This window comes from Phyllostomus discolor, chromosome 6 (assembly GCF_004126475.2).
Source record: "Phyllostomus discolor isolate MPI-MPIP mPhyDis1 chromosome 6, mPhyDis1.pri.v3, whole genome shotgun sequence".
Lineage (NCBI taxonomy): Eukaryota > Metazoa > Chordata > Mammalia > Chiroptera > Phyllostomidae > Phyllostomus > Phyllostomus discolor.
The window spans coordinates 153,128,030-153,137,806 of NC_040908.2; positions in this window are offsets into that span (position 1 = coordinate 153,128,030).

Consider the following 9,777-nt stretch of genomic DNA (forward strand, 5'->3'; position numbering starts at 1 on the left):
TAAATTATGCTATAGTTGCTTCGCATAATAACTTACCAAGCACCTAGTAACTCTCAATAACTTTTAGCTCTTAACATTGTTAATAGAGGACAGAGGAAAGAAGGGAGGCAGGCTACCAAGCCCAAGGCAGACAGCATCCTTGGGCATAGAGGGTGAGCGCCATCTGCTGGTCCCCAACTGCAAGCCAAGCGCAGCAAACAGCACAGCCAAAGGCGCCAGACTTCACTTGTAACTTTATATTCCCAAAATAAATCCCAAAATAAGATCTAGCCTCCCCCTACCCACCTCAAAATCATCGGCAAATTCTAACCGCTGATATAGGAGTAGAGGAAAGTAGGGAAAAGCAAATCAGAGATGTAGTTTTCTAAAGTCTTCTGGGCCAGCCCTAATAAGATATTCAAAGTCCATAAACGGCAGCTTTCAGAAGTCTTAAAAAACCCTTGAGGCGCCAGGGATGAAGTGAACAGAGTTCAGAGAAGTCAAGCTACATCTTAGCTGCCCTTTTTTGTCCACTGCATCATGGTCTTCCTCCTGTTTCCCAGTATAGAACTTTATCACTTATGCAAAGCAGCATGGTCCCTGGGAAAGGGCATCCCACAAACCTGAGCGAAGCCCCCACTCTGACCTGACTAGCTCTGAACCTCAGGGTAGTCATTTCAGCCCACCAAACCTCAAGGTCCCCATCTATAAAGTAAATCAGTACCGCCCAGTGGGAGGCGTTCCACTCTGGTAGGAGACAAAGTTGGGTGGCTGTCCCTGAGTGCCAACTTGGCTTTTCTGAACTGCCAGTTTCTCTTCCACCAGATGCTACAAGTCATTCCAACCCTGATGGGTTAAGAAAGTTGTATGAACTACAGTTTGTAAACCACTGGACTTACAGAAGGCACTGAAAATACTGTAGCTCTCTTCATTAGTTATTCTGCAGGTTTGTGGTGAGGTTGCAATAAAATGATGTACGTGAAAGTACATCATTATGCAATGCTGGGCACACGGTAGAACCTGCATATTGTGGACACTGTGGGACACTACCCAGATCCCCCCAAAATCCCTGTGGTGATAGCTGAGAGCTCACAGCTGAGCGTCCCCTCCAGGGATTGTTTTAATCTAAAGACAGCAGCCTTACCCAAGGCCAGTTGCCAATGACTGGTCAAGGTGTAGGTTTAAAAGCCCAACTGGATTGCCTCATTTGGGTCAACTCTGCAGGGTGGTTCCAGCTTCAGCGCTCCCCGTGGAAGGACGGAGGACAAGTCACACACACCCCCCACCCAGGCCTGCTTCCTGCACTTCTCCACAGCTGTCGTCCAGAGAGCTTTTCTCGATGAACTTGCTTCATGCAAATCTTCTCGAGTCTGCTTCCTGGGAAATCATCCTGCAACACTTAACTGTTAGAGCTGTCTTGCACTCCCCCAAATCCCTGCCTCTTTTTTGTAAACCTGTAAATGGAGGATATGGAATAAGTATTCTTGTCTCTTACCAGCTTCACTGGACAGGAATTAAGATAACGGGGACAAAAAGAATACCCTAGGACCTCAGACTCAATTTCCTCCCCTTTGCATTGAGATGAATTACTACCATGCTGCCTGTTCCAAAAATATCGTAGGCAAATCAAAGAGATGCAGGGGTGGGGACACTTCAGGAAATAAAATAAATATTCCATAGAAATCTCAGAAAGGAGGACACTATTGACTTGACTGCCGGTGAGTTCATAACTATAATAGCCACGTTAGTTGAGTGTTTAGAATGTGCCAGGCACATGGATGATGTCGTGCAACCATCACAAAAATTGTCAAGGTAAATGCCATCATTGTCACCATTTGATACCTGAGGAAACTCGGTCTTAAAATATTACATGATTTGCCCAAGGTCGTGTAGTGATTAAGTGGACGGGAGGCAGGATGCGCTCCTGGCAGCTCGGTCCCAGAGTCGGCGCCATCATCCTCCAGGGTGACCTCTGCTAGAGCTGAAATAACACCAGGCGGGACCCTCTATTCCCTGGACGATTAACCCTTCATTAGGTAGTAATTCTGACTTTTGAAAACCATGACTTAGAGTTTTAGGAATTCTGGTAGAAATTCCGGGAAATCGGAGGATTCTGGGCAACACGTGGGTTAGTGGGTCAGAAGCCACCATTTGATGGGGACGGCGGAGTCTTTCTAATGACCTAACAAGACCACCAGGCTGCACGACTTCCATTACACTCACTTGCACGGCCTCTTATGCAGCTCGCAGGCGTCCTGCGCAGACTTCGCGGAGCCAGGGGGGCCAGGGCCAGGGCCAGGAGGACAGAGACGCCTCTGCTCCAGACTGCGGGGTTGGCTGCCGGCACTTTTCACTTCCTGCGAAAGGCGCCCCCTCCCGCCGCCGCTGTGTCTTCTCGGCCCTCCCAGAACCTCTCCACAGGGCAGCTGAAAACACGCTGCTGACTTTTTCATTTTCCTAGTGCCAGGCTGAGAAATGAGGGCAATCCACTCTGGGGAGCCATCAGGAATGAAGTCATAGCAGAAGTATGTTCTCAACAATGAGGACACCTGGAATAATGAAAAGTCCATGGCAGGGTGTTCCCATTATTTACGGCAGCAAAACAAACTGTCCAAAACGCAGCGGCCTGTAACGGGGCCAGTAAACCACAGTCCACGGGCCAAACTCAGCTCACCACCTGGCTTTGAAAATAAAGTTTTCTTGGAAGACAGCCACACCTATTTTGTTTATATATCATCTATGGCTGCTGTCACACTACCATGGCAGACTTGAGTCACTGCGACAGCAGTTGGATGGCTGGAAAAGCCTGATATATGTTCTCCCGGGCCCTTTCCAGAAGAACCTTGCTGGTCACCGGCCTACAGCAATGTTTCACGTCGCACAGTTCTGTGGTTGCCTGTGTGGTTGTTCTCCTGCTGGTCTGTCCTGGGCTCACTCAGGCAACCTCTTGCAGCTGTAGGGTGAGCTGGGGGAGGTGCTCGGTGGAGGCAGCTGGGATAACTGGGGCTCTGCGGCCTTCCATGATCACAGAGGCTGGACCACATTCCCCGTCGTGGTTGTGGCATAAGCCCCAGCACACAAGTGCTTATCAAGGCTCTTCTTGCATCATGCTTGTTGATGTTCATCCGCTGGAGCAAGTCACATGAGCAAGCCCAGGGTCCATGTGGAAGGTTGGGTTTAAAGTTTGGGTTTGAATACTGGGAAGGATAGATTTTGGGGAGCCACCAAGCCGCCAGGGTTGGAACTGCACCCTCAGCTCTCCTGAGTCCCTTCCTGGTGGCTAGCACTTCAGATTTGAACTTGCCAGCCTTCACAATCACTAGTCCTTTTCTTATAATAAACCTCCTTCTGTTCGTATTCACATTCTAGTGGGTCTGTTTCTCTGGAGAACCCTAATACAAGCCCAGTGCAACTTTAGGGAAAAGGTGCCGGCTTTGATTGTGATGTTCTCAATATTGGGGCAGAGAAAAGAGAAATCACTGTCCCTTGATTTGCAGGGGGGGCGGGGAATACTTTTACAGACCAGCACCTTGAGAATCTCCTATTTATTAAGCAGCATAGCCCGAACCAGGACTGCCTGACTCCCAGGCATCTGTTCTCAGCCCATTGTAGTGGGTTGAACGTGTTCTCCAAAATGATACAGCTACCTTCAAATCTCCGGAACCTGTGAATGTGACTTCATTTGGAAAACAGGGTCTTTGTAGGTGCAATTAAGTTAAGGATCTTCAGATGAGATCATCCTGGATTATCTGGGTAGATCATAGGTCCCATGACAATTGTCCTTATAAGAGAGACACAAGAGTTAGACAACAGAAAGCTGTGTCTCTTGTTTGAAGCCACCAAATGTGTGGTAATTTGTTACAACTGCCACAAGAAACTAATAAGCCCCTGTTTCCACTATTGGGGATACGTTCAGAGGGAGCAAACTCACCTCCAGAAAGCAACGTGCAATGATGAAGGATCATTCATTTTGAAACATATGAATAAGATCCTAAGACAGTACAATGGAAGGGAGCTAACATTGACTGGGTACTTGTTATGGGCCAGTCCCTGGCCTAGGCACTGACCTCTATTATTTTGTTTAATCTTCACAGTAATCTTATAAAGTAGATTCTTCTAATAAGTATGTAAATCTCTTCTGGCAAGGCCCGCATTAAATTAGGAGGTTAGATATGCCTGAATAAGGAACAGTGAGACTCCAGATATGACTTAACACATCTAAGAAATAAACACATTGCACCAAGAGGCAGTTGGGTGTGGTAGTTATGGGTGCAGCCATCCAAGCCAGACTGCCTGGATATAAACCCCAAAACTTCTACTCACCAGCTTGACCTTTCTGTGCCTTGGTTTTTCTATCTCTTAAATGGACATAGTGATGGAACCTGCCTTGCATAAGGTTGTTGTGAGTTAAAGCATGCAGAGCATTTAAGAAAATGCTTGGTAGATGGCAGCCATTCCATAAGATTTAACTATTATTCTAATGCATGTGGTTTTAAGCATACGGTAAACACTCAATGGGTATTTGCTATTATTATCATCGGTAGTTCAATTAAGACTCCGCTAGACCCTAATCTTTCTCTGATTTTTCTAGAAAGTCATGATCTTTTTTTCTGCTAGGATTAAAAAGCCTTCTTTGGGCCCTGGCTGGTGTGGCTCAGTGAACTGAGCACCAGCCTGCAAACCAATAAGTCACAGGTTTGAGTCCCAGTCAGGGCACATGCCTGGGTTGCAGGCCAGGTCCCCAGCTGGGGGTGTGTGAGGGGCAACTGATCAATGTTTCTCTCTTTCTCTCTCTCCCTCCCTCCCCCCCTCTAAAAGTAAATAAGTAAAATCTTTTTTTAAAAGTCTTCCTTGGAAAGCAGAAATTGGGTTAAAATAAAAGGTCTCAGAAGGCAGGCTCTCGGACTGATCCAAAGTACACAGCGTGTAAAGTAATAACAGGGGAGGGCATGGCCCGTTAAGCCTCTCACTGTGTAGGGAATAGAAAGTTAAACCTGGGGACTTCCAGCCAAGATGGAGGCATAGGTGGACGTACCATATCTCCACGCACAACCAAGATTGGAACAACAACAATTTAGAGGCAGAATAACATCCAGAACTGAGAGAAAATTGATCTGAATGGAAGTTGGACAGCCAAGAAGTTGAAATAGACCCATTCATCCAGACCGGTAGGAGGGGTAGAGACGAGCAGCCGGGCGTGGGTCGCAGCTCAGAGAGCAGAGACAGTTGGGCATATAAGGCACCCGGGGGTGCGTAAAGGCATCTGGGGCACGCAAGATTGCAAAGGGTGGGCCCGGAGTATGCAGGCGGCAGCTGACAGACCCAGTGAGGTGGCGATTTTAAAGCAAGGCAGTGCGAGCAACCCAGGATCCCAGTGAAGGGACTGAGGTCCCACGGAGAGTGGAGCAACTGCCATTGTCCCCTCTCCACCCCGCCCCCACATACAACGTCACAATCTAGCGACTGGGGTGCCCAGCCCTGGTGAACACCTAAGGCTCCACCCTCATCATAACAGGCTCGACCAGGCCAAAAAAAAAAAAAGAGAGAGAGAGAGAGAGAGATGGCTCAAACAGAAGAACAAATCAATGCCCCAGAACTCATCCTTTGAAGCAACCAAGAGATAACCAACCTATCAGATGCACAGCTCAAAGCACTGGTGATTGGGAGGCTCACAGAATTGATTGATTTTGGTCACAAATTAGATGAACAAATGCAGGTTACAATAAGAGAAATGAAGGTAAATGCACAGGGAACCAATAGTGATGGGAAGGAAACTGGGACTCAAAACAATAGAGTGGACCAGAAGGAAGAAATAAACAACCAAAAAGGAAAGAATGGAGAAATAAGAATTCAAGAAAATGAGGAGAAGCTTAGGAACCTCCAGGACATCTTTAAATGTTCCAACATCTGAATCATAGGGGTACCAGAAGGAGAAGAGGAAGAGCAACAGATTGAAAACTTATTTGAACAAATAATAAAGGAGAACTTCCCCATTCTGGCAAATGAAATAGGCTTCCAGGAAGTCCAGGAAGCTCAGAGAGTCCCAAAGAAGTTGGACCCAAGAAGGAACATACCACGGCACATCATAATTACACTAGCCAAGGTAAAAATGAAGGAGAGAATCCTAGAAGCAGCAAGAGATAAGGGGAAAGTAACCTGCAAAAGAGTTCCCATCTGACTGTCAGCTGATTTCTCAAAAGAGACCTTATAGGCAAGAAGGGGCTAGAAAGAAGTATTCCAAGTCATGAAAGACAAGGACCTATATCCCAGATTGCTCTATCCAGCAAAGCTTTCATTTAGAATGGAAGGGCAGATAAAGTGCTTCTCAGATAAGGTCAAGTTAAAGGAGTTCATCATCACCAAGCCCTTATTTTATGAAAAGTTAAAGGGACTTATCTAAGAAAAGAAGATTAAAAAAAAAACATGTATAGTAAAATGACAGCAAACTCACAATTATTAACAACCACACCTAAAACAAAAGCAAAAGCTAACTAAGCAAACAAATAGAGCAGGAACAAAACCACAGAAATGGAGATCACATGGAGGGTTAGCAACAGGGGAGTGAGAAGAGGAGAGGGGGGGAAAAGGTACAGAGAATAAGTAGCATAGATGGTAGGTAGAAAATAGATAGGAGGAGGGTAAGAATAGTATGGGAAATGTAGAAGCTAAAGAACTTATGACACATGGACATGAACTAAAGGGGAGGAATGTGGGTGGGAGAGGGTGTACAGGGTGGAGGGGAGTGAAGGGGGGAAATGGGACAACTGTAACAGTATAATCAATAAAATATAGTTTTTTAAAAAGGAAGTTAAACCCAACTTCAAAATTTCAAAATAAACAGGTTCAAAGGTAGTCACAGCACTTGAAATGTCACAATTTGCTGTGGCAAAAGCTGCTGATTGTTAGGTAGTTGGGGGCAGAAGAGGTAAGTAGAAAGAGGGATTGGTTTTCCGGAAAATAAAGTAAAATAATAAAAATAAAGCCAAGGTCATCAATTCCTCCTGCCAAGAAATCTATAGGCACGTTTGCTACACTCTAATAAGCTGATCAGAAAAAAATTGGATTTGTTTATGTATCCCTTAGTTCATTCCTTCATTTATTTAGCATTGTTGACCACTAATAAGTAGTACCCGATCAACGGGTTCTATTAGCTAGCGGTGGGGTCCAAAAACAACTATGATACAGGCCAGCAAAAATTAGTGTCACAGAAGGATGGTAAAGGGAAGCGATGCTCACTGCAGATCTCTGGGGAAAGTGCTAACGCAGAGGACTTCCCAGTGAGTCCGCTGTCATTCCCGTGAGGCTGGTTCCAACCCATGACAGCAGTGTCAGTGTGTGAAAACTCTCCACAAGCCGGTTGTACTGTCTGTTGATATTCTTGCTTAATTTTTTGTGAACCAAATATATTTTACTTCATGCATTTTGTTTATTGTTTCTTTCCCCCGACCAGAATGTAAGCATCATGCCTCCTTGGCTTGGCTGCGTTCTAAATTGTGCCTGGCTCATGGGAGGTGTTCAGTGAATACTTGCTGAACAAGGAGCCAAATGTACCCTCTACGCAAGCACGCAGCTTGACAGAAAGGAGTCCAGGTGACCCTTAAGCATTTCCTGGGACCAGCTCCACCCTCCTCCACCTGTACGCATGGGCCCCTGGCAGCCACGTGTGCTTTGTACAACCTTGCTTTCCTCGTCTTCACTGGACCACAGAAGACATGTGACCTAAACTGGGCCAATCTATCATTTCCTTTTCTGGGACTTACGTTTGCCTTTGTAAGAATAGAGGGAATTTGACAAAATGGCCTCTGAACTCATTCACAGATCCAATGACGAGACGGAGAATGTATATAAAACTACAAAAGTCACCATGGAAAAGCTGGGCTCTTCAGAAAAGCACAAAGAAGGAGATAAAATCACCCAGTTATCAGAGTCTGTAATAACGAAAAATAGGAAACAATCTACATATCCAAAAATAAATGGATAAATAAATTATGGCGTATACTAAGCAATACAAAACAAATTATTAAGTAAGAAAAGCAAGACACAGTACAAACTGTGCAATATGCTATTTAAACCTGCAATATAAAAGTCTATAAGAATATAAACCGTACTTCTGGGGAAGAGAGATGTAAAGAGGAGCTTTTGCTTTTTGCATAAAATATTTATGTAGTGTTTGTATTATGATTACATTGTATTCTTATGTAACTTGTTAAATTAAAGAAAAAAATTCCAAATTATGAAAAGATACTCAATAGGAAGTAGAGTTGACTGAGGCCAGAAACCAGGAAACCACTTACAAAGTCATGGACATCACTCACATGGGAGGGGATGGCAACCCGAGCTGGGGCAGAAGGGGTGAGGAAGAGATACATGTGTGACAGAGTCAGAGTGTAGAGCTGAGACTGGTGGTGAAGAGGAGAGAGTGTTCGGACATGAGAGGCAATATACTTTCATCGTGAAGAGCATGGGCTTTGGAAGTCAGCTGCCAAGACCCAAAGCCCCCAACTCAGACATACACCAGTAAGGAACACTGAGCACGTTAGTTCACATCTCTCTGTCCCAGTTTGCTCATTTGTCAGTGGAGATGCTAATATTATTTCCTAGCCCATAGTGTTTTTGTGAATAAATTTACATAAAGTGCTTAGAACTTGGTCATTGCTCAATGTGTCAGTTATCATTAGAGTGACTCCTATCATCATCATCATCATCATCACCGTCACTGCCATTAACATTATCATCATTAGGAGCAATTCTAGGCCATTAGATGACCAGTTGGAAATAGAGAAAAACATGAAATGATTTGAAGCATTCTTCAGGACTGAGACTCAGAGGAGAATAAAGAAACCAAAAACAGCCCTGGCTGGTGTAGCTCAGTGGATTGAGCACGGGCTGTGAACCAAAGGGTCACTGGTTCGATTCCCAGTCAGGTCACATGCCTGGGTTGTCCCCAGTGGGGGCCATGTAAGAGGCAACCACACATTGATGTTTCTCTCCTCCCCTTCTCCCTCCCTTCCCCTGAAGCGTGGGTCACCAGCCAGTAGTGATCACGGAATGTTGTAGATGGCTCGTCGAAACGCGAGAAAAAACATGCCTAGAGACAGACCAGTTTCTGTGGAGAAGTAGGGACGAAACGGCCACCCCCTTTAGTGGGGAGCGCACCGATTTACTGTCCAAACCGGCTTTTATTGGGTTTTGCATAAGAATTAAGGTAAAGCACATTACTCATTGTGAGGAAGTAAGGATCAAACAATAGGTAACAAGGAACTCTGAGGGTCTATTTTGAGTCAGGGTCAAAGAGCTGTAAGACTTTAAGGAACAAACTAACTTCCTCCTTTGATCCTTCTCATTCAACTGAGAGCATTCTAAACTAAGAAGGTTTCACAGGAATTTACATCTTCTTTCTTAGGCCTAATCACCCGGGGAATCTGCCCTTTCCAGCACAGGGAGGCACCACCCTGTCATTGTTTCAGGCTTAGGTGGAGCAAGGGAAGTAAGGCAGCCAAGAGATTAAGAGATTTTCTTGCAGAGCAGGAGGACTCGGACTTTGTCAAAGCCAAAGGGCAAGAGTCCATCACCCTCTTTTGCCGTAGCCCCCAAAGTCCTTCTTTTGGGGGCCTCCCACATGATCGTGCCTGTCTTAGGTCGTTCCCCCCTTGGGGAATCTTACCCGTCATTGGCTAACGGACCAAGCATTAGGGTCCAGGCAGGGTGAGGTATGAAGGAGCAGAAGCAGTGCTCCTGTCAGGGAGATAAGCCCTTGTCTCCTTGCTGGCTTACGGTTCCAAGGGCGTTCCCTTAGCC